Here is a 23,621-nt window from a genome sequence, read left to right on the forward strand (position 1 = left end):
ACCGCGTTATGTATAGGTACTTCACAAAACGCGGTTAAATCAGTGACATTGTGAACTTGATACCTAAAGTGATGACATATCCGCAAGCGGAGCCGCGGGCAAAATTGATACTTGTTTTAACTACATCACAACAATGTTTACTTTTAAAATACAATTTAGTTTAACACCTAACTGCAGTAACCTATACTCGTGCTTTATTTTCTGTTTTATATGGCACTCGGCGGGACAAAGCCAGTGGCAACTGTAGGGAGTGATATAATTCACACCTCGTCGTCTGACGCTACAGTTTCCTCAATTGTAACTGCAGTAATTGTAGGAAGAAGCCTCTGAAACGTGATGCTGATAATCCGTAATAAGTATGCGCCGTACGCCGGTTCCCATGGCCTTTTGCGATATGGAATTTCCCTATATGTTGAAATAAATAAAAATATAAAGAAAACATTGGGCCAGTGTGTTTTTATAGCTCTCCAAATAGTAGATTTAACAATTTTGCACTCTATTGCGCTTTCTCTTACTTAATTAATTATTTTTCAATGTCATTATTTTTCATGGTAATGTATCTACTTAGTAGGTACGTGCGTATCAAGTAACAGCAGTTGTAGGCTGCTTAAGAATTTTCCAAAATGTTTTGAAATCCTTTAGCATGGGATGAATATCACTCCCTCCTCCTACGTCTCCCTGGAATTATTCACAGCTATCATTTTACCAATTCCATATTTTATGACGAACCAAAGTATTTCTAATATTCTGGCTCGCAAGCCTTATAGAGACTTCACTTTGACATTCACGTGCAATGGTGTTGTCTTATTAAAGTTAACCTTACTTTGTATTTTAACTGCTCCAACAATAACTGTCGACGTAGCTGCAGTAGCTAATCGCCCTGTTTGGACAATTACTGCCGACAGAGACATGACCGCTGACATAATGAACGGCCAAGACGATGTTTGTTTGCTTTCAACGTTTAACTATTGTTCACATCCAAAACAGTCAATTCTATTATATGAGCACTTAGAGCAAACAAAAACATTCCCAATAGTAAACGAAATATGGTTGGACTGGCCGAATCGAGACCCGATCCGACGACACGCGGGTTCGCTCAGTTGAAATACGATCAGTAAAATGACTTCTCGATCGATATTATGGTTCTGAATCACTCATTTGGCTTAGCATCATCTTCTGAGCACAACCTGATGTTCTAAATTGGCGGTAGGTAGAGCAGGCTATATTTGGACGTGTATTAAAAAGGTCAGGCTATTATACATAGGTAGGTACTTACTAATAAAAATAATTTGAACTTGAAGGAATGCATTTAGTTAGGTTGAATTAAGAAATAATGTTAGGTTGAGTTAGAAATACTAGTTTAGGATGAGTGAAGAAATGTGATGAGATGTCATTCTCGTAGGATGAATACGTAACAACCCATTTTAACACCTAATCATTATTTTAAAATGTATTTAATGTTTTAATTAATTAAAATTCGATTGAGCCATGTAAAACGCTAATGACACGGTCCATTAATTAATCCGACACCAAGATTAATAGTTACGAACGACCTACGAAACCGCGGAATTAAAAATAAATAAAAAAATAATTAATTCATAACAATTCCTTTATTCGAAGTTTATAAACAATAAGTAAATAATATCATTTTTCAAATATTACATAAATTTTTGGGTACCACGGACCATTATGTAGGCAACCTAGCCATTGACCTTCCTAATGATGCCTTTTGACGCAGGCTGCATTCTCTTACAAAATCTGACACAATAGAGTTGCCTTAATTAAATTATAAAAGACTGTGAGTACCTACTTAATACACGAGGAAGCTAAAGTGTTAATTGATGGATCATATTTTGTAACGTAACAAACATCTAGCCAGTGATGTAGGTAGGTACCGCCTTATTATATTTTAAGTAAGTAGGTGCAATTTTCCTTCAAAATATAGTTTGTGTTTCATCATCATCATCATCATTTCAGCCACAGGACGTCCACTGCTGAATATAGGCCTCCCCCAGTGATTTCCACAATTTCCGGTTGGTGGCGGCCTGCATCCAGCGCCTTCCCGCTACCTTTATGAGGTCGTCGGTCCATCTTGTGGGTGGACGTCGGACGTAGTTTGTGTTTAGGAACCAGTTATAAAAAAATATTTCAAGTAAACAACGTACTTTTGTCGCACTTTTTGTAAGTCAGTAAAATGGATATAATGCTTAATTCAATACAACATACATCTGTTTCCGCAATTTATTACACCGATCTTGTCGCGACAAGGAAAAATTTCCGTGCTTTTAAGCGATTTTGTGAAAAATATTATTGGCAGGTAGTTGCTAATTGCTCATAAGATAGGCCCCTTAATTTAATTTATTGTCCGTGGTGCATAATCTTTTTCTTAAAGGTTTTAAACCTTTGTTTGTCACCTGTCATCCGCTTTGCAATGGAGGGAAGTCGAACCTTAATTTCGAACTCCTCCTATGTTCTTCTGATTAATTTCGTTGCGGGTCCAATGACAGTTTAACTTTCCCCCGGGACAAACTTGACCTTCATTGGTTGGGTTTTTGTGGCGGTCAAGCTGTAGATCCTGGCTACACAGGAGTTGCAGTGGTGGGAACGAGAGGTGGGAATAGTCCCGTTAAGTCAGTAAAATGGCATCTTAAGGTAAGTGCCCCCTACTTCGGTATATTAAGGCTCTGACGACTTTAACAATTTATTTAAAAATAACCAAGCATGATATCAATATGAAAGCTTTTGTATGCTAAACTTTGGTCTTTTGACAGTAACTTAATACATAAATTATAGTTATATTGTTTGAACTTTTTTTAATATTAATTGTTTGGATCCTGTTTCGTGATAAAATTTTGCTCTGTTTCTAAGTTCGTGAACTCATGTCCCCTATTTCGGGATAAAGTTTTACGCATCGAGTTAGGATATTTTAATAATGATTAAGGGTTTAATAAATTTAAAAACGATAGTATAAATTTATAATAAAAGAATTCTGTGAAATTGACAATATTACTTACCTGAAATATTCATGATAAATAATGTGAGTCTGTCTAGCTAGGTAGGTACGTACCTTCGTATAAAGTTTTGATTTATTATTCTAACAATATGTGAAAATATTTATATAACCATCAGCAATGTAGGGGGGCCTTACCCCTCCCCCCTCCCCTTCGTACCCATAAAATTTAGATTTTTTATTTCTAACGATAAGTGAAATTATTCATCCAAGTCTAAGTTTAAAAAATGTGGGGGGGGGGGACTAACCCCCCACCCCTGGAGCTGCTTCAAGTGAGTGTAGCCCCCCCCCTGAAAATAACCCCATATACGCCAATGACTCATAATAAAAATTAATTAATTTATTACTTAGGTAGGTAAGTATTAAAAACTAAACAATATGTCGATTTCTTTGATGTTATGTGTCATACAAGTACCTAACACTATACATTTATATATCACGAACTTGGGAAAAAGTAACAATAATTACGGTTCCTTGTTTCGTGATACTGATTATTCCAAATTCCCCAAATAAAATTCATGGATTATTGTCAAATTGTGTCAATTAACTATTATATATCCCATATAAAATACAAATAAACCAAGATAAATAAAACGAATCGAATTAAAACCAAAATTACGCTGGTAGTACTTATGCTAATTTATCTTAAAATTGGTAATTTATGTGAACTTCAAACTCGTGTCATATTAATTCTAGTGAACGAAACATATACCGAATTTAGATCATGAGAAACTTTAATTAATGTATTATTTGTTTCATAACTTACATTTCAATTATCATAAATAATTATTTAAAAACCAAGCATCAAAATATTATCCTCAATATCCTTGATTCGGTAGTATCACGAAACAGGGGACACCCGAAAAATAATATGTACGCTATTTCGTGAGTCAATTAATCGCAATTTTAAAGGAATTCTACGTTTTCATATAACTTTTTTCTAAGCCAAATCAATTGTCAATGAACACATGAAACCACTATTACAAGTTTTATGCAAATGGACGTTTCTTCGCCTTTCTATAAGCTTAAGAAGTTGGAGCGCTAACCTTACGGTGAGAGCAACATTTTCACGCCGCAAGACTGTTTTTGGCTCTCTGAGAGTTTGAAGCTTTGTATTGCTCTCATTTTTGGCGCCACAATGTTGATACTTGGTTTTTTAGATACTTTAAATAATAGAGTTTTTGTAGTAATAAAGATTTTTTATAAATAATATTCCATTTGCTTATTATTTGAACTAGAAAAAAAACTTACGAACTTACATACTATCACGAACTAGTAGCCGTTTACCTTAGTTGTTACTTTTTACGTTTTCTGCTGATCATCATGACGTCACAAAGTGCTCCTAAACTGGTCGGTTTTCTCGATTTACGTATCATCACTTTTTTTGTAAGTAGGTAATGCAGTTTGTAATGCAAAACAGCGTTTAACAATTCGCTAGATAAGCAAATAGGTAGTTCAGGTGTCAGGAGGATGACGAAACGACCGGCGGCTTCGGATTGACACCGTTTCTGCGAATTGCTCAATAATAACATTGCAGATCTGACATCTTGATAGCACAAGTTTTAATAACTAGGTATGTCGTTTTGCGGAACAATAATTATCGTAACATTTTTCCTTTCGTCATTTCACGTGAACAATAAACACGGCTCAATTCAAGACTTACTACAGGAATACTACTTAGTCCATAATGTAGAGCTCGAACCGTATTTCGTGTCGAAAAGAAACAAATTCGTAGAGGCTGCAATTATTGACAAAAATAGTAAGGCTGTGTTACACCATCTTACTTTAACTTTAACAAACGTCAAAATCTATCAAACTCTATACAAAAAGCACCGGTTATTCTTATAGTTACGACGATCAAAGTTACTCGTAGGTGGTACAACTCAGCCTAAGTGCTAATTTTACTAATACAATACTTATTCATACGCAATCTATACCGATTAAAAAAGTTATTGCATTTTACCTAAATAACTCAATTGATATGTGAGAATGATCATCGGGCGGTTCTCACGTGTGCGTAGAGTCACGTCGCTTGAGCAAATCATTTCAAGCCTGTATAGCTGTGACCTATCACTTATTCTGAGCCTATAATTAGGTTTTCTTTCTGTGTAATTAAATATGACAAACAAAAACACAATACTTAGTACTACATTTTTTCTCACTTACATTTACGTCACGCGTCAGTTTTTTTAATTTATTTCATATTTATTTACATGGTAAATACACCTCATAATCAAAAAAGTGATCAAAGGTGATCTGAAATTGCTTGTACAATGATCCTTCGGGTGAGAAAAAAAAAACTAAATATTTTTGATTATTTCGTACTGTCGTTTGGGTTGTAGGTACCTAATTAAAAAACTAAAATTTAGACGCATCTTTTTATTATTTCAATTTAAAATCCCTACCTTAAAGTAGAGTTAGGTAAATAGAAGTTCCAACGCTACGAATTTGAGTGACCTGCATTGTCAACAGTTTTAATCCGCAGGTTCGGAAGTCATTACGCCTATTATGTGTCGACGAAAATATCCGACATCGCCCGAACAAAGCGTAAGCTTATTATCTCAAATTACGGCATTAGTGTAATGCCGCTTCCTCGTCACCATGAGAAAAACACTTTTCAGTGACGTGAGGGGAATTGCACATTGCGTCAAGACTTGAAGACAGCTGAATGTTGCTGAACTGTAAAAACTTAATACCAATTAGGTATCTTCTAACTTGTACGTGTTTGAATTATGCAATGGCGACTAATTAATAACGGATCATCAGCACGTTATTTGGTCTCTACTACATGAGCACGACCCTCTCTAATTTACCAGAGGCAAATGAAGGATTTGGGCTACACTCCCCACACTGATTGGTCGGATTGGGAGAACTTCTTCTTATCGTGTCGACAACAAACCTACTCAGTGTCAGCACAAAAACTCCGCTACAATAGTGGGTTTGGGAAACCTTTATGCTTTTTTATAGTCATGTAATTTAATAGCTTTTAATGCCTAGTTCAGTAGTGCGGAAACCAAAAAACTATGATCTGCTACGTTTTAAATCAGATGAATTGTCATCAAAAATCCGTCACGGGAATTGAACCCGGAAACCGAGCGAAGTAATGGTACATCATTGTCCGTCGTCCTTGGTCTGTTATCTGCAACAATCATTGTTTTCACAACAAACCGGTTAATAATCACGCAGTGCAGATAGACTCAGTGACTCTACGCTAGAGACAATGTAGATTCTATCCAAAGCTTGAGTTCGCTTCCCTCCCTAATCAAGTGCCAATAAGTAGACAACTCAACGATATTAGCAACGACCTCTTCCTATTTTATTTTTAATAATTTCGTTGCGGGTCTAAAAAACATTTATTATTATTAGAAACTCTAATCTCAAAATTTGTTTTTTTTTATTTCACATTACGAACTACGGTACGTAAAGTTGTTGCCTTCTCAATTTATGTGTATTGTGTTCAATTAAAGTATGAATGCATTAACACACTGAAGAATATTTAAGACCATCTTAAGGAAAACTTTACTGGAAACAAGACTTTTTTTTTCTTTCGAGAACGTCTAGTCTAACGAATCATACCTACCTACTTCAAATTCATAACTTAAACTACTAATTGTCAACAGTCCATGCAACTTCATTGAATTACCTATGTTATGGAACAAAAACGATAATTCTCCAGTATCAGGATGGCCCATTGCGTGTCCAGTTACAGAAGATGGCACCATCGCATGACCCGTCATGGCTCATGGCGTGGCACGAAATACAATTGACCTGTGCACCGCAGTATTTACTAACGATATTAATAATTCATACCCAGATGCATCGATAGTAGAGATGAGACGTATTTACTAGAACAGATCCACACACTAGGTATTTTACAGTACTAAGTGGCACCTATTCCAATTTTTAAAATACTTGATCCACCTAGTATTTTTTAAATTACACGATTTCCGACCCTACCATCAAAGTAATAGAGGTTATTATTGCATAATCCGTAGTCGTCCACCTAGTATTTTTTAAATTACACGATTTCCGACCCTACCTTCAAAGTAATAGAGGTTATTATTGCATAATCCGTAGTCGTGTATTACGCGCACCGCGTATTTCTCGCTAAGCTTATGTGCGAACGTAGAGATTCACTCCGTCTCTGTCTGACAAACAAATTTGAGCGCAGGCAGGTGTGAGATAGGAATAGCCTGTTGAAGTATGAAGGGAGGATATCAATAAATCAACAGCCAGCAAAAACATTATTATTCAATTTCAAATTGCATTATTAATACTACGGTTGTATCTTTTCAAAGAAAATTGTATTTTAAAGTCATAATACGTGGATTAGTCCGCACTAGTCGCGTCAAGTATGGTAAATTACTACGTACTAGGTGGAATAGGTATTTGGATCAAGTATTAATAAATACTTGGAATAGGTGCACCTAGTATCAAATTTACCTAGTATAACCCATCTCTAATCGATAGTGACGTCCCCGACATAGTTCAACGGAGCGTATTCGGTTTTTGCAAGCCATTGTCTGAGATAAGTGGAGATTACTGCATTTATTTATTTATTTATTTATTTATATGGCATACCAACAACATATATATTATACTCTTATGATTAACATTTATGAAGATAACATTTGCATTGCATTGCATTGCGCTTATGATTATTTGCGCAACCTTACGGTGGATATAAAAGCTAAAGATTGTGGGTGGAATGATATTTAGATGGAGCCAAACTGTATTAAAATTAAAAAAGCTCTCCCACTTCATTCAGGATCTAATTTAAATACTTATCTAGGTTTTACTATCAAAATTATGTTATAATACAAAATCCACACATCATGCTACTCTATTTATTTATTTATTTATTTATTAATGCAAAACACTTGTAAGCTTACAGAGCAGGTCCAAAGCGCTTACAAGCTTAAAAATAAAATAAACATATCATAACAAGTTTATAACGATGACACAGCTATAACTTGAATAAATACCTACTTTTTTTTCACAACCGTCGTCAGAAGTACCTTATAAGCATTCAGTGACGTCCAATCTCAAGACCCCCCGCTAGTGTGTGTTGATATGACGAAATCGATTCTGCATAAAGATGCTAAAAATAGCGAATCTAATAAACATTACATATGGATTCAGTAGGCTCTTTGCAACAGGTCTTCATTAAATTGAATGTCGGACTGGAAAATATATTTTTTTCAACCATAGCTCCCATAATATTCATCAATTATCCCGACCCAGTTCAGACTTTTTTTCCAGTACTTAGCCTAGATTTGCTTCCTTTAATATGACGTTTCAGCAATAGTTCTTGCACTTCTTTAGTTCAGCAATGTCTGTCAATAAAGCAGTCTGGGGTAGGATGGAGTAAGGGCCTTTAAAATTGGGTTTTAGGCACAGAAGGATGCTTTTATACGCTAAATGTTTCTGTTTTGCATTTCATTTATGCCATCTCTACATCCGTGAGCTCTCTGTCTTATCTCTACATTGTACAAATTAATATCATGTCTTTTAACGGAGAGGTATTTTTAAGATCCGGACTGTCAGATATACCTTGCTTTGTTTGGGCGAGTAAAAAATATCCACCTTCAGCAAAAACATATACGTGCCTAGTAACAAATATGGCGCTGTTCTTTATGTTTTAGACCATCCATACTCGCTAAAGACTTTTCGGATCCCTCATTAGTTTTCAGTGTTAAGGATCAAGTAGAAGTAATTGAGTTCTTTGTGTGAAACGAATGGCACTGATGACTGCTTTGGTTGTAGGAAGTGATATTTTGTATAGGTAAGCCATTTTCATCATGGTGTTACTTCTTGTGTATTGTTGTTGGTAGTCCACGAGGCCGATAGAACTGGTTCTGACTACATTCATACGGAAAAAGTAGTATCTGGTCTGGTTCACCTCGAGCAAATTCACCAGTAATTTCTTTGGGATTGCGTCGTCAAAGAAGAAGCGAATAAACAAACACTTGTTTGTAGTGTTGAATATGCAAAGATACCAAAAGATCAAAGGCTTTACTAAACTGGTATGGGACAGTGGATGCCAAAGCATCATTCACTAAAGAGTGAGTTAGTGTAGCATATTTGAATGTGAACCTAAAACCGAGCATTGAGAATACATAAACGAACGATAGTAGAGTATATTCTTAATAAAAATAATTAAAACCCTCTGGCCTTCAAAAAGGGAAATAGGCATAGACAATTTATGCCCATTTCCCTTTCTGGGCCAGAGGCAGAGGCTTCTTTGATCCTACGTAGGTACTAATCCTACATTGACGCTTCTATTTTGAAGCGGCCTCTGTCCATCATGAACACAATAGCCTACCAAAAAGGATTACCGTATCAGCCTTGGATTTAAAATTAAATGTCGCAAAAGAAGATCGAACCTTTGACTTGATAAGGAAGGAAACTTTCACAAGCAAGGCCTTTACATAAATATCATTTTCAGAAACTAGTTGTGCCCGCCTGAGTTTTTAAAGTAATAAGGAAGATACGCAGGCACGTCTGAAAGTCACCGCCAAAATAATTTACGTACCTACTGTTTGCGTCTGCGTATTTCTAACAAGTTAGTTTTTATGATGATGGGCATTTAGATAATAATATTTAGTAAACTACATAGTTACAAAATCCTGCCTACTTAGTAAATTAATATTCTCTCTTCTTCTTTTCCCTAACCCTTTTTCCCATTATTTGGGTTCGGCTTTCCGTGTTCTGAGATAAGCGGTTATCACGCCATTTTATCGATTTTGCCCATACATTTTGACGTCGATAAAAGTTATCACGGCGCGCATCTTAGGCCTACTGGACAGTCTATCCTGTTTTGTCGTAAAAGAAAAAGTAAATTAATCTTCTCTGAAATCATGAAAATCTTTCCGGTTTTTCTTTCAACTCGTGGAACCCTAAGTGATCGCATGAGACCGCGGTAACAATTGATTTCTACTGTGTCTTGATTAGCTGGTACCTACTTGAAGGTGTAATCGTGTCACCAACATATTTTTATTAAGGTTATAATTAATTACCTTTTGTTGAAAATGACTAACGGACAACAAAAGCAACTGAAACAAGTTGAAACAACACAAATCATACTTATCGCTAATCGCGATCTCTTCCAGACAGCCCACGCGGCTAAACCAAATCTTTTATTTTGTTATACAATGATTCATAAAGAATTTATATTCGTTTGACTTAAGATGGACGCAAATATTCTTAATTTTTTCACCTACCCCTTTCCACATAGAAACAAAGCCTTTATCACACGGAAAAAGCCATCAATCAATGGCTAATCAATCAACATTCTGTTGCCCTGACTGCATTATGCTCATTGTTTTACCGTAAAATTAAGTAATTAAAATGTGTACATTGACCTATTGGCTTGCATTAAGTCAATCAGGTTTCTTAATAAGGAAATAAAAAGGCTTGTGATCCAGATGGGTCTACCAATGCTTGCTCACCTTGTACTTTGAGTAGGTATGCTATACTCAACTTATGTAAGTCTACAAGCTTTTAACTTTGTATTTTTCGAGATGAAATCAATACCACTTTGAACGGATCTCATGAATGCAAATTAGATGTAGATAAATATTGTTTACTCAGGTATTTATAAAGTTATGAATATTTAAAAGTAGTCAGAAGTGGATTATAAGGTTTAATAATACCCTATCAATACCTAATTAACAACCGCCGGCTCTAAACACACTAGCTTGTAGACCAGAAATCAATCTAAAAAAAATATTTCACTTAGTAAATGGCTAATTACTAACTTATTTTGTCTTATAAAATCTTTCTCATCCTCTCAGCTTTTATTGAGGAATAAGAAAGATCTAAAAGTATGTAGACAAATGGACAATACAAAACAATTTTCAAAGATTCTTAGAGCTTAAACTACCCATATCTAATAGCACAATGCTTGAGGAAGTTCTAATAAAGCTCTTTAAGTGCAGTTAGTTCTTGCTATAGTTGTTTCGCTGATTTGCCTACAGCACACGCCACATGTAGCCATCCAATTAAGCCGTCGGCTACCCGGCTTCCCTAAGGCTACACGCGTCCTGCAATTTGAGAAAAATACTTCCTAGGCATTTTTTTTATTTTATTTACTAGCACTTTGTTGTAGACTTGGCCTTTGGCTAAACTGTGCAAGATTTAATGGAAGTGTAGTATGTAGGAAAGGGAAATCAGTTCTCAAGTTAAGGATATGAAAAGTATGTATGTTTATGGCGCACATCAATAAACTTCTGCCCCATGTTTTCAATACATACGAATACTTATTTTTCAAGATCTTTTTCTTTCCTCGACAACTTGAAAGATGTCCTTTGTCGTCAGTTTACAATACCTACAGACTTAATCCACGCAGACCAGGCCAATAAGACCAGTGAGTAATAAAATGATCGAATTACTTAAATGGACCATTTACATTCACACCGACTTTACATAATCCGCTCGGATAGCCGTCATCCTGAGGATGGGCCTCATTAACAGAGTCATATGCGCACGCGTTCTTCGAAATGTCTAAACGGTTTGTCAACTACCATAGTGTTAAGATTAAAGAAAGAAAGAAAAGATTAGGTCTTAGGACATTACTTTGAACGATTTTTTTTATTTAATGAAAAGCTTGCATGAAAGGATTGAAACTTTGAAAGGTTCAACTGAATTTGGCCGTGAGCCAAACAATGCATGAAGGTAGATCCGCCAACGGATAGAGATGCGATTTAAGACGCTCTTAAATCGCATGGTGCTGCATTTTGTCCTGGCTACCAGAGACTAGTCCTAGCTATAATTTTGTAGGGGGGAAAATGGGAAACTGACCCATGCCCCTCATTTTCATTTATTATCACTTCTTAATTTGATAGAAATCGATTTTTTCTTCAGCTGTATTGTTTAGTACTTATTTTTACCTTAAAAATACGTAGGTATATGCGGTAGAGAAATACTGTCGTATTTTTCAAACTTCATTTTATATTGTTTACGTGTTCCAAATAACTTGCCACCCGCAGAATATTTCACCTGTCAGTTATTTAGCTAAATCTGAAATATGCTCGTCATTTACCTACCTATACATGAGTTTCATTTCGTAACATGGGATTTTTCTTGAAAATCCTACGTTTAGCGAACGGATCTTCACGGTCCGCCAGTTGGCAGCAATTGCTGCTATTATGGCCACCACACATGCTGGTATGCAGCACTGTCATTAGGGGTCACGTCGCTCGATAGTCCGGTATCGATAACACAATAATGGAGGAAACCTATAACTCTACATTTTGCAGGTCGAACCAAAGCTGTGGTACCTATATGTATAACAAACTAAAAAAAAAAGATACATGCAGTCGAACATACAGCCTCCTCCTTTTTGGAAGTCGGTTAAAAAGTATACCTATCCCTAAAAACGCTAAACATTTTATAGTACTTATTACCTACTTGTTGTGTTTGTACAAAAATATCTATAGGTGCCATTTAGTCGAAGAAACAACACTAGTTATGGCATGTCAGCTCCAAGGACGGACTGACATGAGATTTAGGGATACACTGTTATTAGGGAAGGAAGGTCACTAACCAGCTAATGCTAGGCATTACTTCATTTCGATGATAAAGCAAGTTGGAGGCGTAATCTGAACATGTAATGGAGACTCGACTGAAAAATAACAAGAAGTCTGAAGAATAGTAATTATTCTTGTCCTTTGCATATTGTTGTCTAACACAGGAAAAATAAATAAAGTATGTCTGAGACTTGTAGTACCTACATGATGATTCATGAAATGATGAAGGTAATCCTTATCACGTTTTACTTTTTATACAATCTTAATGTTATTTTATTTACGTCTTAATAATGAAGAGTCTCTGTCCATAACTTTAAAGGTGAAAAGTATTGTTTACCGGTTTCCTCAATCGGCACTTTACAACAACTTGAGGGACAAAGGATGATGATCGAAAACACCGATGTTCTTCAACTTAGTATTAATCTTTTGGCGAAAATTGGCGATGATTTAGGTATGCACGCTGGAAACAATACATTTGTAATATTTATGGGACGCTGCCAGCTATAAAGAAGAATTCCGTGAATCAAAACCCTTATCAATTCCAAGACGTGCAGCTTAACGTACCTACAGGCAAAACAATTTTAATATTCGCTTCTATCCCGTAAGAATTTATGTCTTGCATAGCTTTAATACATTATAACGACATAGTTACCGTCTTTGTACTACATGAAGTAATATCAATCAGGGGAGATGCAGGCAAAATAGAGCTTTCTCATTGCGTGATAGGCCTTTAAAAGTTTAGAATATTTTCTTTGTCTTAAGTTTAATTTTAAATGAAAGTGCCAAATCATCTCTCTGCTGTCTAATTTGGCGATCATCTAACCTGGGAGTTAGGTATTTTTGCTGGAAAAATGGACCCTTCACAAATTCGAAGAGTGCACTCGACCGGTTATGTTAACCCGTTAACGCCCGACGAGTGCCGACGACGATGATGACGTCATGGAGTACTCGCGTCTTACATCAGAAGATCACTGATCAAGGTAATTATAACAAGGTAGGTATGCGCCTTCGATTCCGGAAAGATGGCTGGGTGTTTTTCTACATGTTACTTTGATAGCATTCAATAGGAAAACTACTTATTTAAAAATAGCCTTTCAAATTCAAACTTTGTTAAAGTAAAATTCCATAATCTGCCCTAAACCTAATATAAACTAACGCCTATTTTAGCACAGGTTATTTTTGGGTGTTATTTAAGTTTTTATCTAATAGATATTTTGAATAAAATAACGTTAACCAAAATCCACGTGGTTATGAATTTGCTGGAAGAAGCTATACTTAGGTATGTAGTTGCGAATTAACTTGGAAGCTTCAAAGTCCAGGTAAACGAACCAAACAAGTAGAAAAATGACGAAAACTTGCAATTTTAACTACTCATCATTAGTAAAATAACTGAATAAGTTCTTATTAAGAGAACAATAACATGGAAGGCCTTAACAAAAATATTATGAGAAGTCATTCACTTAGCCGCCACTTAAGTAAAATTTAATTGTGATTTAATGGTGCCGTAAAAATGAGGAAAACACAAACATCAAATGGTAAATTATTTTCGGCTTTGAATCTAACCAAAAATAGTCTTTCAAAGATTTTTAATTAAAGGGGCTACTTTTCCTGAATGCAATGTTTGATAAGAAAACTTAATTTGTATTCGTTCGTTACAGGCAAATGACGTCCTCTGCTGGACACAGACCACCGCTATTACATAATTATGATACCTTATATCATACGATTTTTTTCAGCTTTTGGTGGATAGGCGAGATCTTTAAACTGTTTGTTTATTTTGTAACGTAATTGTTCCTACATGCAAATATGTTAAAGATAGGTAATATCTGCAGAATGAGCTCTTGGACGTGCCTTTTTTCCAATATTCTTTATTACGTGGTCATTTCAACGTGTGCATACATTGTTGGTACAACTGGTACAACTTTCTTAGAGACTACAGTTCCAATTCCAAATTAAATAGTATTGTAAGCTTGTAAGTGATTTTCTTTTATCGTGTTGTGGGTGGTAAACATTTTTAAAGCTTTCACGGTACAAGCGATAAAGACTCCGTGACAAACCGATACTGACATGGAAACCACGGTATTCTATTATTTTCTTAACCCATGTGTAAATAAATAAACCTGACATGTGACCTTTGTGATTACACGGCTTGCAAGCCCGTGGCCAATGCACACCACATTAGTGACTTTGTCTCTGCTCACTGGCGTCCTTCACGGGATTATGTAACAACGAGCGCGTAATAGCTGTACTATGCGTTTAGTTCTGCTCCTTGTGCTCGAGACATGTCAATGTTTCCTTGATTGAGAGCGTTGATAATTGATAACTTCGCTTGAGCAGCGGTCACATGAATTTCTAGGAATTTCCCATGAACCACCTTATTTTAGATCTATGGGATGAGAACTATAGGCTACAGGAGTTCAATTTGTATTGTAGACATATTTAGATTCTATTCTTGGCCTACTAAAATGCAAGGAATATTATACGCCCTACAGCAGGGTCCCAATAACGATTTAGAAAGGTTATTATTCATTTACAAGACGTCAAACTGCTATTAATGTTTACATTTCGAAACGCAGTGTACTGTTGACATGCAAAAGACAGTCAAAATATCATTGTTCGGTCGCTGCGCACAACACCGCGCATAAAAACTGTCAACACGCGCCCGCGCACGATCGTACGTGAGGAGATAACAGCTGTTTGGGCTCCACTGCGGAAAATGGCAGTTAGCACTCAAGTCACAGCTTAAAGTTCAGTGCCTCGTAATCTAAATGCAGGAACTTTGAAGCGTTCTCTATAGAGAATTGGTTCATAACATATTGTTTAGTAAATAACACTACACTTAGCCATTTTCAAGTTTTTATAAACGTTCTAAAATAAACTTCAGTAAGTATTCTTAAAAATAAACTATTACCCCCTTATTAATATAAAGTTACACCTAGGATGAAAACTGGATTAAAATGACATTTACTGTAGCAAAAAATTATTTTAGCTAATAAAAACATTAACTTTACTTCACCGTGTCTATTTTCCGACACTACACCTTTTAAAACTGTTTGTCCAATTTCGAATTATCGATGGCTCCTACGTATACTGGCGTAAGTGAAAAAAGTAAATTTTACAGGAGAGCCATTTTAGTGGCCAGAACCATATTTTTGGGTCATATCTTCTGACCTACTAAAACGAATTTAATGTAGAGGTTTTACCTTCCAATAAAACCGCCATTGTGCTCCGAGCCTTGTCCGGGGGAATGGGTGAGAGAGCTATTGCTGATTTCATCGTTTTAACAGGTTTTTTCGTCTGGCAACACTGGTTTCCCGCCCTTTTTCCTGCAACATAGACTACAAACCGCGCGAATCATCCCCTCCACCAAGTGTGGGCGCCCATCATGGCGGCCGTCTATCGCTCATTGCTCTCACCAGGGGCAATAAAATGCCCGGACAAGGCTCGGAGCACAATGGCGGTTTTATTGGAAGGTAAAACCTCTACATTGTGCTTCCTCGCCTTGTCCGGGGGAATGGGTGAGAAATGTCTGTTAACCTGGTGAGGGATAGATGATTAGCGCCTTGACCATAACGGTCCACATATATGTAAATTAATTTAGTTTAAGGTACAAAATTATAACACATTAAATAAAGAAAACTAAACTTTATTTCAACTCTTCATAAAAAAAGCAAATATTCATATTTTATGGTTATTAGTTATTAGCATTATCTAATCATCTAAAGGTAAAAATAAATTTGACATGTTGATAAATTGATTACTCCTAGTATTTCTAATTTCCCTACAATAATGTTTAAGAAAGGTCGAAGCCTGATTCCAATTACCTTTTTTAAGAATTTTGTCAATTGGAACATTGCAAAGCCAATTGAGCGATGCAACAGCTGATCTACTGCTTCCTGGGCTAGCATCAATACCTGCGGCCTTAAAAATAGTTCTTACCCAATTAGCAATTACTGTCCTGGAAGCAGGCTTCGCCTTACCTTGGGTTGTAATAAAAAGTTGCTGAAGTGAGCCTCTTCTCGTAGCTGATAATTCGATGACCTTATGTATCCAATACACTGGGTCCAACATTTGATTTTCGTGGGGGATCAGCTTCCACCCCGATTGCTGATGCCGGGTGGTGTCAGTCTTCGAGCCAAAAGTTGGCCATAGTATAATATTGGAGCCATCATGCTCCAAATGATCAGTGGGTCTAGACAAAGTGCAATTATAATCGCAAACCAGTCGAAAAGTGGTCGAAAAGCCCCTTTTTTGTATGGAATTTGACGGATTCGATTTTCGATTCGATCAAAAAGTGCGTTTTGTCTAGGGGGGCTGAAGACACGTTTAAAAGTGTCAAATCATGAATACGTCTACCTGACACAAGCAATAAAATCGTTGCACAGCGTCGGTTTGCCTCGAATAAAGAGACAACTTCTGGATTATTGTCTTTAAGCCACTGGACTACAAGCTGCGGATCCCAAATTGGCACTTTTTTAACTCTTGGTCGTGTAAGTGTAATAGATTTTAGTACCTGTCTTACGAAGATGTCCTCGCTTAATTTTTTGCCTACATGAGGTTCGCATATAGTCGATATTACCGACTTGTGCAAATGAATTGTAGCAGGCGCCAATTTCTCTGTCAAATGAAGATGTGCTAGAAACTTTGCCAGGTCTTTAGCCAAGGGAGTTGACACTGTGACATTATTCTCCGCGCACCATTTCACCCAGCGGTTCCACGCCGGTTTATATGATAACGTCGTAGACTTACGCCAACCATTAAGCAGCAGAGCTTTTTCTTCTACAGTCCAACTCTTGAGGAGAGAGTCCCAGCTCCAATCAACCATGCTTCCAGAATAAGGTCTTCTACCCTTGGAAGTGAGTAACCTGTGGTCATGTCCACTAACGTCTCGCTCAGGTTCTGAATTTGAACTGGCCCGCTGAGGGCTCTGTTCTGGAGGTCTGGTCTCCAAAACGATTTCGGCCATTTTGGTGCTATCACTATGTATAGGCCGCTGCAACTGTTCAGATGAATTAATACTCGTGGTATGAGAGACGGGGGTGGAAACACCCACCCTAGATTGTAATTCCACTGCCGGCTGAAGGCATTGTGAAACTCCGCTCTCTTGTCCCACGGGTCCATCGACACGTAGCGCTGAACTACGTGCGCTCGAACAGATGCGAAAAGGTCTATCTGTGGAACACCAAATGTCCGAAATAGTTCCGAAGTTACCTCTGGCAGGAGATGCCATTCCGGGATTGGTTTTCCTCGAGACATGCGGTCCGCGATGCCGTTGAAGCACCCCGGTAAGTGTTGACATATGACTACCATCTGTAAGTCCTGGATGAGTTGACATACCTCTCGAGTCTTTGCCATTAGCATTGGAGATCTCGTCCCACCCTGGTTGCGTAAGTAGGCCATCGCCGTCGTATTGTCCGATTGGATCAAAAGACAGGCACCGTGAAGGTCGTGTGCACAGGCTGCTATTGCCTTCTGGATGACAACCAATTCCTTGATGTTGCTGTGCCAGCGCTGTTGATGAGGAGCCCACTGACCCGACAGGTGAGTGTCGTTCAGTAGGGCACCCCAGCCCTGATCTGATGCATCGGTTACAAGGTGATGTGTGACCTGAGGTAAGTGAATTAATGAGTGTTCGCTCACCGATCGACGCCACCATTGCAGCTCCTCTATTACTTCCTTGGGTAGGCTGTGTCGTTGCTTTGGATGTCCCTGGCGTAGGATTCGTAGGTGACTCTGAAACAAGCGGCAGTGTAAACGACCTTGAGGGACTACATAATTTGCGAAGTTCAACCTTCCTAGTATCGATTGGGCTTCCCTCAATGAGCATGTTTTCCTCGTTAAGAGTCGCTGAAACTCCACACGAAGTTTTAGTACCTTCTGCTGAGGAAGGTATTTTCGATTTGAGGCTGTGTCCCATCGAATCCCTAAGAACTCTAGGTCCTGCGTGGGGCACAATATAGATTTTTCGAAATTTAGGATCCAACCTAGTACTTGAAGTAAGTGTACTGCAGCCGAGGTCTGCTGCTGAAGCAGACTTCGGCTCTGGTTCACAATCAAAAAATCGTCCAAATATACTACTACCCTCATTCCCACTTCTCTTAGCTTTTGAGCTAAAAAATTTGTTATCATTGCGAAACATCTTGGTGCGCATGCTATACCGAATGGAAGACATGTCATCTGGTATAGTTTTTGCCTGAAAATCAATCTTAGGAAGCGTCGATGACTTTGAGCTACATTCACGTGAAAGTAAGCTTGTGACATGTCGATTTTTGTCAACCAATCGCCTGGTTGAAGGAATTTGGGTATCTCGAAGTGCGACACAAGATAAAATTTCTTTACCGAAATATAATCGTTTAGGCATTTTAAATTGAAAATTGGTCGATATGATTGATCCGTCTTCTCTATTAGGAACAACGGTGAAACAAAACTGGGACTCACCTGAGCTGGTTCGATTATGTTCGAATCGATCATTTTTTGCACTTCTGTACACATTTGTGGGGTATCCGGAGTCTGATAATAATTTAGATTTGGAATAATCAGCGGGGGCTTTTTTACGAATGGTATTCGAAAATTTGAAATCATATTCAAAATCACCTTTGGAGTTTTTAGAGCTACCCACCTCTCGAGAAAATGTTTCAAGCGCCCTGCTTGAAACACTCTCGAGTCAATCATAACGACGTCTTTTGGAATCTCCGCCGTGACGTCGTCCACTAGATTTTTTATTTGAGTCATAAGAGTACTTTCGTTTTCCTCGCGATGACAAGTCTTGTTTTGAACTCTGAACTGATGGTCCGTTAGTATTTCCTCGAAAGGAGGTTAAATATTGATTCTTTGGAGCAAATTTTGGAGGTTGTCCTTTAAAGGAAACATTAGTTGTTTTTGCAAGTTGGGGTTTTTGAAAAACTTTTGTAGGACCACCCTCTTTCTCTAGCAAAGAATTAAATTGATCCGGCTGAAATAAAAATTCCGGAGATGGTGGGATCTTTTTGAATTTATCAGCCGTGAAGTTATTTGAAACCGATTTCAAAAGTTCAGTTCGTCGATTGTTAATGATTGAAGCTCGTTTTCCGCAAATAATTTGCATAATATTGTTAGAAATTTCATTGTAATCCTTATCCTCACAAAATAATTCATTGATTTTAGCACTAAATTCATCATAGGAGACGGACTGCAAGTCCTTCACCCAAGTCAACAATTGAGTAACATTATTTTGCAACATTCCTCTTTGTAAAAGTATGGCATTTGATAAAGCCGCGAACGTGCGTTCACATGAGGGTAGAAATTTATTTTTATCGTATGGTTTCAAATCGTCGTTCGTTTCCAACTCGACAAAACCAGGTTTAGATAAATAAGATTTTTGTGTATCAATGAAATTAATGTTCAACCAATCAGGTGACCCAAATAGTTGCAAAGAGTTAATGATGTCAAATCGATCCTGGTCAGTTTTACCAAAACCAGATTCTTTTAATGTTGTTTGCAAGGATTTTAAACAAAACTCTTTACTACCTTCATTTTGCAATTCTGTTTCTAAGGTGGCCGTGGGTGTACTATCTGTAGCACCCGGCAAAATTGATTGACTTGGGATTTCGTTGTTTTGAACAATATTATGCATAAAATTCGTTAATACTTCAACTTGGTTACACAAATTTTCTAATAAAGTATCGGAATTGTGGTACTTAGCTCTTTTTGCAGAATGCCGCCAATTAGCCCGTTCTATCGAGCTACTTGAAGAAGAGGAACTTGTTGATGGTGCCCTCCGTCTTCTTCGCCTCTTCCGGCTCCTTTCAGCATCACCAGACGATGAGGCGTCCATGTTGAATATTTTTTCTGAATAAACTGACAGGACTTCCTCTTAACCTTGTTAATCCTGCGAAGTTCAGCAACGCAATGAGCGATAGACGGCCGCCATGATGGGCGCCCACACTTGGTGGAGGGGATGATTCGCGCGGTTTGTAGTCTATGTTGCAGGAAAAAGGGCGGGAAACCAGTGTTGCCAGACGAAAAAACCTGTTAAAACGATGAAATCAGCAATAGCTCTCTCACCCATTCCCCCGGACAAGGCGAGGAAGCACAATGAAATTTCACATTTAGCCTTAACATGTAATGCTTTTGCTACTGCTGTTATCAATTTTTATATTTTTCTTATATATTTTGAGATATTACGCATTGCCCTTTTACGTCGGCATATTTCTATAATTTCATGTATATTGTTCAACGTAAAGAGACTTAAATGACAACGTAAATATAATATTTTAAGCGATTACTCTCTTTATTTATGCATGTAATTATTTTAATTGTTATCATGTGCTATATCAATAATAAATCAGTTAGAAAAAGTCGTTTAATGTACCGTTTTACGTTTTAACGCAAATACGCCCATATACTGTGCTCGAGATTTAGTTAGGTCTTTTAACATAATGTGTCATATTTTTAAAAAATATAAATAACTTGAAAAAATCGAATTGCCTAAGGCGGGAATTGAACCCACGATGCCTTAGGCAGTTCGATTTTTTCAAGTTATTTATAATTTTCAAATTAGTTTGAGATGCGACTCTTAACGCTAAAAATTAAATAACTATATAATGTGTCATAATTTATAAATAAAACAATTTGCTAAATATTTTCATGGCTTTATTTAAGATTTGGATTATAAAAAATATATGTTTATGTAAGCAACTACTCGTATAGATTGACGAATCGTATGATTGGGCTTTATACGTGGCGTAGTTTTGCACATACGCCTATTTGCCTAAAATTTTATTTTGTATCTAATGGAAAAAAAAAATTTTTTTCTTACTGATGTTATAGATTAGAGCAAAGTGAAATCATTGCTTAAATAATTGGAAAAAGGCGTAAGCGGCAGTTTCGCCCTTATACGTAGGAGCCATCGTTATCGCAACACTGAAGTTTATTAATAGGTACTTTAGAGATGGTACGATTATACAAACACCACTAGATTTATTTATTTATTTTTATTTTTCTTTATTCAGAAAACCACAGCTCTTTATAATAATAATACAAACAGGTATTTTTGTTCTTACAGCCAATAATGGATTCTATATATTATTACAATCTCGTAAAAAACAGTCAAAGGGGCAAAAAAAAGAAACATAGGCTTGCATGCAGGTTGTGTATTAAAGTTTACCAATCGTAAATACAATAATTGCTTCTTAAAATTAAGTTTTTATTTATTTTACTTTGCTTATACAACCCTGACGCTTGAGCCAGGCCTGGCTCACTCCGCGCGGTACATCTGATAATTACCTACAGCGAAGCGCCCCGCCGGCGGGTATTATATCAGTCGAGTGTCACGCGCGCGCTCGTCAGGACGCTGGCGTGCGTTGTAGTATGATTATAATTCTATGATCGAAGTATTATTTAAAAATGGACATAAAGAGAAAGAAATATTGTGCGGCGTTCGGGTGTTTAAATTCGAAAAGTAATCTACCGGATTCATCTTTCTTTTTTTTTCGCTTCCCAAAGATGCTGAAAGGTATGTTGGTCATGTAGGTAATCAATAATTCTTAGGATAGTATAGGAACCTAACCTACTATGACTACTGCTCAGAATGCGTTCGTTCGTTTCAGCCAAATGACGTCCACTGCTGGACAAAGGCCTCTCCCAAGGTTTTCCATAATGAATGCATACTTACCTACATACGTACCTCATTACAAATAAGTAGATTAATTATTTTTTCACTAGACAGCAACCCTAACAGCGTAAGAAGAGTTCAGAGGCACGCGATAGAAAGAGACAAAACTTGTAGGTGAATAAAATTGTAGGTACGTAGTGCTGTGCGAGCTGAATTCCACTGTATCGCGTCGTAGCAAGACTCGCATTTGTTTAAATCGCCTTGCGGAGTAATCCTTCTGTACCTGTACTATTACTTATTCTGTGCTTGAGCTGTGAGGTAAATCAATTCTGAACACAAAAAAATTGCGCTTTTGTGAGCGTAGTAGTAAGGTGCGATTTCGAATGCACCATGTGCGTTGGATATTTTGCATTATTATTATTACCGTTAAAATGTCGGCATCTGATCCTTCACAAAGGAGTGCAATTTCTGTTGCTACTATTATGTATTCTGTGCTTATACTAATAAGGGGGTTAAAGGCACCACATTACTTTAACATCAAAAATCTGGCAAACTCCATACAAAAAGCACCGGCTATTGTTATTTTAACTATAACATGAAGATGGTGCAACTCAGCCATAAACTCTTCCTCGAATAAAATAATCCTAACAGCTCTTTAAAAACTTGCCCTCAAACGAAAAATGTTACCTACCTAAATGTGAGCAGCGTATTTCTTGACTCTGGGAAGAGTATAAAAGTGGTGGCTGTCAAAGTGTTTAAACAACGCCACTACACTATTTCCAAAACTAAGTATCAATCGACACAAAATTTTCCATGTTTGATTTATAAACATTTAACAATAACCATAGCATTTCCACGAGTGTCATTTTCTAATTTTATTACAGTTTCTTCATTATTTAACCAAAATTAGCAAAAAAAAAGTTAATATTTTTATCCCTGGATGTATGTCTAAACGCCTTTGCATTATTCTAAACAAAAACAAAATTGCCAATATGCCAAGGCCGGAAAATTGTAAAAAAAAAAATCTTTTACAAAATGGCGGGAAGGAAGGCGAGCGCGTCTGTGACTGTGCAGTGGGAAATACAAGAAATAATAAAGTGAGTGTGCTAAGCTGGGAAATAAGTAGAATAGAATGGAATTAATTCGAGTCCTTGTGAACTTTATTTACAGGTAAGAAATTTTCGGAAAATTTTTGTACATAGGTCAACCCGCGTACCCGCAAAAAAATTACAATTTATTTTTGGTTTGTTCACACGAGCTTAGGTAGATCCTAGACATTTTCAGAAGTTCGGCCTCGGGATAGCGAGACGTAGATTGTAATAACCCACTTGATTGCATTGTACAAATCATTATGTACGCCGATTGTCTCTGTATTGTTTGTATTTCGCAACGAGGTACGGTAATTAAAATAATAACTATTGTAGGTACTCTAAATAACGCATTATTCTGGTTTTATGACTACCGTTTTTTATAACACGAACGACAATTT

The 23,621-nt window shown here is 37.0% G+C and overlaps 1 protein-coding gene across 1 annotated transcript in view; it reads left to right on the plus strand.

Annotated features, from left to right (window-relative positions):
- Positions 1-23,621, plus strand: part of LOC135081356 (uncharacterized) — a 150,195-nt gene that overhangs the window by 26,799 nt on the left and 99,775 nt on the right. The gene's annotated exons all lie outside the window — the stretch shown is intronic.

Source organism: Ostrinia nubilalis, chromosome 19 (genome assembly GCF_963855985.1).
Source record: "Ostrinia nubilalis chromosome 19, ilOstNubi1.1, whole genome shotgun sequence".
NCBI classification, from domain to species: domain Eukaryota; kingdom Metazoa; phylum Arthropoda; class Insecta; order Lepidoptera; family Crambidae; genus Ostrinia; species Ostrinia nubilalis.